General features: G+C 40.6%; 1 non-coding gene across 1 annotated transcript; it reads left to right on the top strand.

The window, feature by feature from the left end:
* The first annotated feature begins 10,753 nt into the window (after positions 1–10,753).
* On the top strand, positions 10,754–10,872 carry LOC117215145. Its single transcript, XR_004489028.1, has one exon. It is a non-coding gene; the product is annotated as a 5S ribosomal RNA (ribosomal RNA).
* The last annotated feature ends 446 nt before the right edge of the window (positions 10,873–11,318 follow it).

Here is an 11,318-nt window from a genome sequence, read left to right on the forward strand (position 1 = left end):
ATCTATGGTGTTACTGGTTTATTTAATCAACTATGTTATATCCGTTGTTTTCTATGATATCCGTTACGTTATCATAGAAAGAGACTGGATTTGATTAGGAAAAGAAAACCAAGCTGTTTATGTTTCTTCCATCCAAAATCTTTTACAACGACCAGAACGTACAGCAATTAGTATGGTTTCACCTTCTTTGTCTTTTTAACGTGAAAGTAAATATTCACTTAAACCACGAATGACATAATGGATTAGACGTATGTAATGAATATTCGGTATCGAGTTTGCTATATGTTAACAAATTTATTACATCGTCATCCGTGGAATAAAAATTGGAATAAATATAAATAGCCGTTTTTTGCAAACGGCGGCCATAGAGTGTGGAAAGTAAAAACTACTGCAGGAATCAGTGTGATAGATGCATAGATAATTGGTGCGTTAAATCTATTGTGCAGTTCATGAATTATAGCGCACAGTACTAGTGTATAATGTACATGAAATTACACTTACGTGCTAGACAACAATTTATAAGTAGTACGTGATTCAGCAATAGTCTATTGACTTTCAAACAAGCGTACTTGAATGTATAACGAATAACCACGACATTGACATACGCTGTAATGCTAAAAGTATATTTTTAACACGATGTACATGACCATAAATTATTAAGAAAAGTAGGAAGAATTGGAAAAAATTAAAAAAAGCCAACACCACACGGAGTTCCCAAGCGGTCACCCATCTAAGTACTATCCGTGCCCTACGTTGCTTAACTTTCGTGATCGGACGAGAACGAGTGCTTTTTTTTTTTTTTTTTTTTAACTGTTTATTAATACCCAATATACAATTATAAATACATTATAGTGTTCACAATAAACGGTGAATTTATATAATGGTATCTTAGGCAAAGGTACCGATACGCAACGGTACTACGTAGCCATGCTGTAATATGTGTCGACGCTTTACATTTTTCGTGTTGAATATATCTTTTGGTTTAAGCCGCTGGAGGGGCGGAGCTTCTATGTGATTTTGTTTTTACTTGTTTTTATTGTCCTGGAAACTGGGTCGCAAAAACAGGACGCTTCGGTAGTATGTTTTTGGGTGATGTGGAATTTGGGGGGGGGTTGGGTTGAGGGGGCGGGGGAGGGGGATGTTAAATAAATAAGTTTCTTTTAAAAGAAGGAGAATTGCGAAAATTACAGTGTTTGCACCTGTGTTGTGCGGGGGCGGAATTGAGTTTTATCGGTTTAATAGATTTTCTTTCTTATTTTATTATGGGTTCAGTATCCACCAATATTTTTTTGAATTTTTTCTATGTTTGTCTTTGGTGTCTTTCAGGGGGAGGGCCATGTTGTATCTCCATCTAGTGTCTGCGGTCTGACCGTCTAGGTTTTCTTCGTAAAGTATAGTTTGGGTCCCTATTTTTCTCTTTATATGATAAATTATCGGGATGTTATTTTGGTCTTGTAGGTATTTTTTTCCGTTAAGGTATGGGATCAGTTCGCTGTGGAGTGCCGAAGCGTGCAGACGTGTCTCTAGTGCCCAGCGTAGTCCGAAAACAACACGTGTCGCCCAACCGTCGAAAGTGAACACAGCTAAGTGTCCCTTACCCTTTAGGGAGAAGAAAATCCCACGCACCTAACCCCAACCCGAATACTAGCCTCACAGCCTCACGACTAGTTGTTCATTCCGAATTAACTAGCTCGATGATGGCCCAACAACCGCGACCAGGCTCTCCGGAGCGGACTCGCAGCTACCCCGAGTTACCCCCCCCCCCGTGGCAGAAGTGTAGCAGAACTCTCCGCACTAACGACGCTAGTACTACAAAGAAAAGGAAAATAGAAACAGCAACGCAAATAAACACACACAACAGATTCGCCGTATTGGAATCCTCAAACGACGCCATGGAAATCGTAGAACCGCCACCAAACCAACTCTCACAGAGAATCCCCCCTCCCCCACCAATATTTGTGGACGACGTCATTGACATACAGACAATGACCAGGTCCCTAGAGAGAGATATCAGCAAGGAGGAATATAACCTCAAGATAAGCAACAATAGAGTAAAAATACTGCCGACGAACCCAGAAGCTTACAGAAAACTCACCAAGACACTCAGGACCCTGAACGCCAACTTCCACACCTACCAACTCAAACAGGAAAGGCCTTTCCGGGTGGTCCTACGAAACATACACCACTCAGCAGACATAGACGAACTCAAATACGAACTCTCAAAACTCGGCCACGAAGTCATCAACGTAAGTAATATAAGGCATAGAGTCTCGAAAGACCCGTTATCCTTATTTTTCATAGATATAAAACAAAAGCCAAACAATAAGGAAATCTACAATATCAGTCGCCTAATGAACGCAATAGTAAAATTCGAACCACCGCTTGTGAAAAAAGAAATAGTGCAATGCAAAAGGTGCCAAAGGTACGGTCATACGCAGAAATACTGCAACCATACTTTCCGCTGCGTTAAATGCGCAGGCACTCACTCCACTGACCAGTGCGCCAAATCACCGGAAACTCCAGCGAAATGCATCCACTGCCAAGGGGACCACCCCGCCAACTACAAAGGCTGCCCAGCATATAAAACACTATACACGAACAGGTACCCTAAGCTCAGAGCAAAAGAGGTATCCAACCAAACACCCAGCCCGCCGAAATTCACGACTACCCCAACCCCCTCAACCAACCAAGCACCCAGTCCTACCAAATTCATCTCCACCTCAACCTCCTATGCCCAAGCAGTACAAGGCATCCAAAATAACCCGAACAGCCAAAGGAACCTTCCCCAAAACAGTGACCCCAACCCACCTAACACAGACAACTCCTCAAGGCTTGAAAAGCTAATAGAGAAACAATCAGAGCAAATAAATCACTTGCTATCGCTACTAACACTCATCGTGGAAAAATTAGCACGCCCCGACTCAAAATAAAACCAAGGCGCATAGCACTCTGGAACGCCAACGGTCTAGCGCAACACAAACTTGAACTAGAACTCTTCTTAAAACACCAGCAAATCGACGTAATGCTCGTATCGGAAACCCACTTCACCGACAAGAGCTACCTGAAAATAAATGGTTACAAATTCTACCATACCCAACACCCCAGCGGAAAGGCCCACGGTGGCACCGGAATAATAATCAAAGCAAGTATTAAGCACTACGAACTTCCATCATTCCAGAAAGACTACCTACAAGCAACAAACGTAGCAATAGAAGACTGTCATGGCTCAATCACCACCTCAGCAGTATACTGCCCTCCCAGACACTCCATCGCCAAAGAAGACTTTGATAACTTCCTGGACACCCTGGGCAATAGATTCATAGTTGGAGGAGACTATAACGCCAAGCACATTCAATGGGGCAGCAGACTGGTTACAGCAAGAGGCAAAAACCTCTTAAACAGCATAATAAACAACAACCTCAACTACCTCACCACATACGAACCCACATACTGGCCCACTGACACCAACAAAATACCCGACCTTCTCGACTTCTTCATAACTAAAAATATCCCATCAAGACACGTCCAGATCAACTCCTCGGCTGATCTCTCCTCTGATCATTCTCCCGTGATAGCAACAGTCAGCTCAACAATCATCGAGAATACACCTAATGGCTCCATTCACAACCAACACACCAACTGGCAGCTCTTCAGAGAAGTCTTTACACACTCAACCTCAGCCTTCACCCCACTAAAAACAAAGGAAGATATCGAAGCAGCCACGGAATACTTAAACACGAGCATAATAAACGCAATCCGCCTCTCCACACCGACAAAGCCATCTAACAGCAAACAAGAATATCCCCAATACATACTAAAAAAAATAGCAGAAAAACGTAGACTAAGAAGAGTATGGCAGACCCATAGAACACCGGAGGACAAACGCAAACTTAACAACGCAACTAGGAAGCTATCCAGAACCTTAAAAATCTATAAAAACGACTGCTTCCATAAATACCTCGCCAGCTTATCCCCCACAGCCGACGCCAACTACTCACTATGGAAGGACTCCAGGAAACTCACACGCCCCCCACAAATAATCCCACCGATCCGCCGCCCGCAAGGTGGATGGGCGCGAAGCCCTACAGAAAAAGCCGACCTGTTCGCTAAACACTTGTCAAAAGTATTCAAACCCCATTCCCCCAAAGCCGCCGCGGACGTTACCGAATACCTGCACACCCCTTTCCAAATGTCCCCTCCTATCGAACCCTTCTCCTCTGCAGAGACTATAGAAACAATCAGTCGCCTAAACCCCAAGAAAGCAGCAGGACACGACCTAATAAGCAATAAAGCAATCAAGGAACTTCCCACAAAAGGGATAGCACTCATCACATCGATTTTTAATGCTATCCTTCGCCTGGAACACTATCCTAAGGCCTGGAAAATCTCATTGATTACCCTCATCCCTAAACCCGGTAAACCGATACACGAAACCTGCTCCTATCGCCCAATCAGTCTTTTACCTACCCTGTCCAAACTATTCGAGAAGATGCTCACGAACCGACTCCTTCCAATCCTAGAGAACTTGAAAACACTCCCAGATCACCAATTCGGCTTCCGAAAACATCATTCTACAGTAGAGCAAATCCACCGCTTAACTCATACGATCAGCCAAACACTCGAAAAGAAAAAATATTGCTCAGCGGTTTTCCTAGACATCCAACAGGCATTCGACAAAGTATGGCATGAAGGGCTACTATACAAGATTAAAAAGATCCTACCTCACCCCTACTACTCCATCCTAAAATCTTACCTAACCAATAGACAATTCATGGTTAAATGCCTAGACGCCACTTCCGCAACATTCCCAATAGAAGCCGGCATACCCCAAGGTAGTGTCCTCGGACCCCTACTGTACTCCATCTACACTGCCGACCTACCTATATCAAACGATATAACAATAGCGACATTTGCAGACGACACAGCGCTATTAGCTACCCACGCAGACCCGGTAATAGCCTCATCCACTCTCCAGCGAAGTCTCGACTCCATGGAAAAGTGGTTTCACAAATGGGGCTTCAAAGTCAACGAAAAGAAATCCTCACATGTAACCTTCACGCTCCGAAAACAAACCTGCCCCCAGGTCACCATCAACGATGCAACAGTTCCTAGCAGGGACACAGTCCGATACCTGGGCATGACCCTGGACAGGAGACTAACGTGGAAGACACACATCTCAGATAAAACGAAGCAACTAAAGGACAAACTAAAAAAACTCTATTGGCTCACGGGCCGACGCTCCAAACTAAACATAGAGAATAAAATTACCCTCTACAAGACCGTAATAAAACCTGTCTGGACCTACGGAATCCAACTATGGGGAACAGCAAGTAACTCCAACATTGAAATACTCCAACGCTTTCAATCGAAAACGCTAAGATCCCTAATTGACGCACCTTGGTATATAACCAATGAAACAATACACCGCGACCTCAAGATACCCACAGTCAAAGAGGAAATAGCAAAATATAGCGACAGATATAACAAAAGAATCAACAAACACCGAAACCCCCTAATCACTGGACTACTCGATACGACGGACCAGATTCGCAGGCTGAAGAGGCACTACCCGCTAGACCTAAACGTTAGATTCTTTTAATTATCCAAATTAAGCATTTGCACTTACTTATAATACTTATAAATTATACCTATCTATAATAAGTATTAACTTATTGTAAATAATCAGCCATGTCACTGCGCCACGCCAGAAAAATTACTGAAAATTCTCAACGCGAGAATTGATTGTAATTTCAACAAATAAATAAAAAGGTATGGGAAAGCTTCTGGCGGGATGTAGCCTGTTGTCAGAGTGTTTTTGTAATATGTGTCATTTGGAAATAAGCAGCTGAAGATTAAACTATTTTCTTTTATCTTTGCCGCTTGCGCGAAGTGGTTTCGTATTAGCTTTAGGATGTGACAGTCTATGCGGTGAACGTTGGCTAGGTCGTATATTATTTTGTTTTTTACGTATTTTTTGAATCCGCTGTGTTCGGATCTGTAAGTGCTCAGACAAGCTCTGATGCATTTTCTTTCGAATATGCGAATTTTTTCCATTTGGGAGGCTGATATGTTGTACCAGATTGGGCAGCCGTAGGTTATGATCGGTCTGATTAGTGCTTGATAGCATAGAATTTTTACTTTGCTGTCGAGATGTTTGGAGTGGAATAGTTTTTTCATTTTCCAAAATGCTTTATTGGCCTTGGTAAGTTGAATTTCGGTGTGCTGCTTGTAGTTTAATTTGTAATCTATGTTTACCCCTAAGTATTTTACGCAATTTTTGTGTGGTATGAGAGCCCCTTTGTCTGTTTTTTCTCTTATCTGAAATTTTTTGCAGTGTTCTCTTTCTATTGGGCCGATTTCACTTGACTTGGATCTAAACAGTATGGTTTCGCATTTACTTATGTTGATTTTTAGTTTCCATGCGTGGTAATAGTCGTTTATTTTCTCAAAGAGTTCTTGGAGTTCCGTTTTTATAGTTTTGGTTTTGCGGCCTGTTACGTAGATGATTAGGTCGTCTGCGAAGGCTATGGAGCGTTTATGGGTGGATGTATTGAGCTCAAAGAGGTTTAGTAAGTCGCTGTTGTAAATACTGAAAAGTAACGGGGAATTTACTGTACCTTGTTGTAGACCGTTTTTTATGGAGAATTCTTTGCTTGATGAGTGTGAACCTTCTGTCATTGCGAATGTTCTGTTTGTGATCATGTCCCAGACTATTTTAATCAGGTGTTTAGGGAACTTTTTTTTGATCAATTTGTATATGAGACCTGGGATCCAGACTGTGTCGAAGGCTTTTTCGAGGTCTATTAAGCAGGCGGCTACTCGTTCTTTTGCGTTTAGAGCCCAGCAGATGTCCGACGTGAGTTTGTTTATTGCGTGAATTGTGGAGTGTTTGTGTCGGAAGCCGAATTGATTCTCTGGGATTATGTTATTTTTTGTGCAGAAGGAGGTTAGGGGGTTGTTTATGATTATTTCGAATACTTTGCTTATGTTGGGGAGGAGACTTATGGGTCGTAGGTTTGCGGGCGATGAGCCGTCTTTATCCTTTTTTGTTATAGCTATCAGTTTGGCTTTTTTCCATTTTCTGGGGAAGTATGTGTTGTTTAGAGCATTGTTGAAGAGTACTGTGTAGTACCATTTTATTTTGTTCGGTAGGCGCTTGAGTAAGATGTTTGGGATGCCGTCGAAGCCGCAGGATTTTTTGTTGTTTAGTTTGGAGAGGATTGTGTTTAGTTGATTGTAATTTGTGAAGTAGTTTATTTCTGGATCTGGTTGTTTGGGGTTGTCTGCGGTGTTTTCGTTTGAGAATGTGCAGACTGTTTTGTTTAGCGTTTTATCTAGTTCCATTTCATTTTTGAGTTTGTTTGTTTCGGCGATGATAATTCTGTTTAGTTGTTCTCGGCCCATGTGTTCGTTTTGCGTATGTATTTTGGAAAAGTGGGTGCCGATAATGTCTAGTTTTTCTGTTGTTTTAGTTATTATGAAGTTACCCTCGGTGTCTTTGATGGTGTTGTGTATCGTTATACCTGCTTCTTGGATGAGGGAGGCATTTTCTGGGGGCAATTTGAGAGGTGGGATGGGGTTTTGTTCTTTTGCTCTAAAGATTTGATTTATTTGTGGGAACATGTTTGCTGAGTCGTTTTTGGAGATGTTTTTTATTTTGTTTGTCCAGTAATGGTTTATAGAAATTGCGAATTCTTGTTTCAGTTGCGCTTTTATTCTGTATAGTAGGTACTTTAGGAATTCTAATTCTTCTCTTTTGTCGTAAGAATAGTTAAATTTTATATTGTTTATTTTGGAGAGTATGTAGCTTTTATCTCGGTGTAGATCTTTTATTTTATTGTTGATATAGGGCTCGCATGAATTTTTTTGTTTTATGATTGGCACGGATTTTTGGAGAGCGATTTGTGTATGTTTTTCTATTTCGTCTATGAATGAGTCGATTTGTCTATTTGTTAGGTTGACGTTGTTGTCGATCTTTAGGTCGCAGTTTTGTTCAAGTATGTTTTGGAACTTTTTCCAGTCTGTCTTTTTGTAATTGTACCTGGGTGTCTCGGTCTGAGTTTCGAGTGTTAGGAAGTCAGATGTATTTTTGTTTATGTGAAATACTAGGGCGTTATGGTCACTGTCATAGGCTAAGGTATTGAGAGTGTTATTTGGACGTAGGTTTTGGAATTTTAGTCGCGCATCTGCTAGGCATATGTCCAGGTATGAGCCTCCTTTTGGGTAAGAGGGTAGCTCGGAACTGTATAAATTTGTTTTGTAGTGGATGCTTTTATTGTCTAGCCAGTTTCTAATGAAGTTGCCTCTCGTGTTGTTTATTTCGTTTTTCCAGCTTGTATGCTTTGCCTTAAGGTCTCCTGCTATTATATAGTAGTTTTCCGGTTTGTTGAGCTGTAAGAGTTCGAAAAGATTATTGAATTCGTAGTTAAAGTCTTTCTGGTTTTCGTAGGTTGCGTGGGCTGCAGTGATGAATAAATTTTCCTTATTGCTTATTTTTATTTTTATGATCATTGTTTCTTAATATTGTTATCAATAAGAATTGTTTTGTATTTTATAGGGTTTATTATGAGGATCGCTGTTCCTCCTCCTTGACTGGCGTTCGGTCTGTCGTGTCTTATCATGGAGTAGTTTTTGAAGTGTACATTGTGTCTTTTGTTTAGTTTTGTTTCTGAGATGAGTACCATATCGGGGGCTTCTTTATTTATTAGGGTTAGCATACTGTATCTTTTTTGGTTTGAAATTAAAGAGTTAGCATTTATTGTAATTATTTTCAGATGCTTTAGGTTAAATTTACGTGTTTTTTGCTGTAATTGTTGGTTTAGTGGATTTTGGTTATTCGTCATCTGTACTATTGAAAGTGCTGAAGATGGCGTCGAACCTTTCTTCGTGCGTTGATAGTGTATTTTTTATTTCATTTAATTGCATTTGTTGTTCTTTTAATGCTTGGAGAATAGCTTTTTTAAAGTCTTCGATAACGTTTATAATGTTTAGATGGGGGGAGTTATCGATTGTAATTGAGCTTTGGCTTGAGCGCGGATCTAAGTTTGTTAATTGTGATGTGTTTTCGATTATTTGATTTAATTTTGTTTGTTGTTTCACTACGTCAGAGAACTTTAGTTCTGGGACGTATTTACGGCGTATTTGGGCAATTCGTTTTATCTTTGTTTCTTTGTCTTTCTTGATTTTATCGGCTAGCTTTTTACGAAGCTCTACGAGTTTGGGGCAACTTTTGTATGACGCGAGTGTCCGTAGTTTTTGCAGTTAACGCAGAATATTTTGTCTTTGGTTACTGTGTTTTCTCTTTTTATTTTGCAGTCGCCTGGACCATGGGGCTCAGTGCATTTAACACAGCGGTAGTTTAGGTTACAGTTTTGTGCTGTGAGACCTAATCGCTGGCATTTGTGGCATTGAGTTATGTCATCATTTTTTAAAATTATTTTTTCCCATTTTATTCTGAAGTAGTTAAAATGGTTAACTTTTAACAAGTTACTTATATCACTGTCGGGGGATACTTGTATTATGTAAATTGGGAGCAATATATTGTTCTCCCTTGATCTTTTTGTCGTGAATCGTGTGACTTTTGTGAATTTTACGTCGTCTATTTGCAAGGCTTGTAGGTCTGTGAGTATTTCTGTTTCGGTGTAACTATTGTCTAAACCTTTTAACAAGTATGTATGGTGTTTCTCTGTTTTGGGTGTGTACGTGTAAAAGGTTGTGTTAGCTGAGAGGAGTATTTGTTTTGCTTTGTGGAAATCGGGTAGGTTTCGGAGGTAGAGTGCATGTTTACCTGAGTGTATTCTTTTAATATGGAACTGATTGATGCCCGCTACTTTCTCTATGAGCGTTACCGTGTCCTTTGGGTCTTGTAGCGTTATGTTGATAGGCGGCGGTTTGTTATCCCTTGTAGTGGATGGGGCGTTCGTACGCCCCTCTGCGGTGTATCTGGTGGGGCGTCCGTTCGGTGCTCGGTCCCCCCTTGGCGATGCTGGTGGCGCTGGGCCTCCTGGGTTGTACGATGGGGTCTGTCGCCCCTGCAGTGTTGATTGTTTTGGTGGTATGGTGGGACTGTGTTTTCCTATTTTGCCTCGTAATGTTTCGTTTTTCTTTTTTATTTGTTCTAGCGTTGAGCTCGAAGTAGAGTAGTTTGATGGTCCCGGTTGTGGATGAGGCTCTGGTTCAGATTGTAGTATACTGAATCTGTTTTTTGTTATGATTGCTGGAGGCGAGGTTGCTCTTACGGGCTTCATGTTTTTCATTTCTTTAGCCTTTTCTTCTTGGCTGGAGTGATAATCTACAACTGTGTTTCCTAGGATGTTTACTAGTCTTTTCGTCCTGGCAACCAGGTTTGGTTGTGGGTTGAGTTTCCGCGTCTTTTGAGCGGAAAGTCTTAAACTATTCTTGATTTTTTTGGCTGTTTTTTGTGTGATTATTTTTCTCTTGATGGCTTTTTTTATTGGGTCCACGGTGGGTTCCGTTTCGTTGCTTTTGGCTTCATTATCGGTAACTTCTATCTTTTTATACAATTTTATTTTGTCTTATTTTATTTTATTTTATTTTTATTCTTATTTGTATTTATAGAGATGATGTCAATGCAATATTTTTCACTTTTTGTCACTTATTCCTTCTACTTTAATGAATGTTTGTCTACTTTGACGCGCGTACTGAGAGGTCCGTCCTGCTCGGAGGTCTACAGTCAACTGACCACTTCTTTTTTCCTGAATATTAAGAGCAAGTAACAAAATTACTCACTTCAGCCAACTCTCATACCACGTTGAGTGCACTCGTTCTCGTCCGATCACGAAAGTTAAGCAACGTAGGGCACGGATAGTACTTAGATGGGTGACCGCTTGGGAACTCCGTGTGGTGTTGGCTTTTTTTAATTTTTTCCAATTCTTCCTACTTTTCTTAATAATTTATGGTCATGTACATCGTGTTAAAAATATACTTTTAGTATTACAGCGTATGTCAATGTCGTGGTTATTCGTTATACATTCAAGTACGCTTGTTTGAAAGTCAATAGACTATTGCTGAATCACGTACTACTTATAAATTGTTGTCTAGCACGTAAGTGTAATTTCATGTACATTATACACTAGTACTGTGCGCTATAATTCATGAACTGCACAATAGATTTAACGCACCAATTATCTATGCATCTATTACACTGATTCCTGCAGTAGTTTTTACTTTCCACACTCTATGGCCGCCGTTTGCACAAAACGGCTATTTATATTTATTCCAATTTTTATTCCACGGATGACGATGTAATAAATTTGTTAACATATAGCAAACTCGATACCGAATATTCATTACATACG

The sequence above is a fragment of the Bombus bifarius genome, unplaced genomic scaffold (genome assembly GCF_011952205.1).
Source record: "Bombus bifarius isolate JDL3187 unplaced genomic scaffold, Bbif_JDL3187 scf7180000009410_frag, whole genome shotgun sequence".
In the NCBI taxonomy this organism is placed as follows: Eukaryota; Metazoa; Arthropoda; class Insecta; order Hymenoptera; family Apidae; genus Bombus; species Bombus bifarius.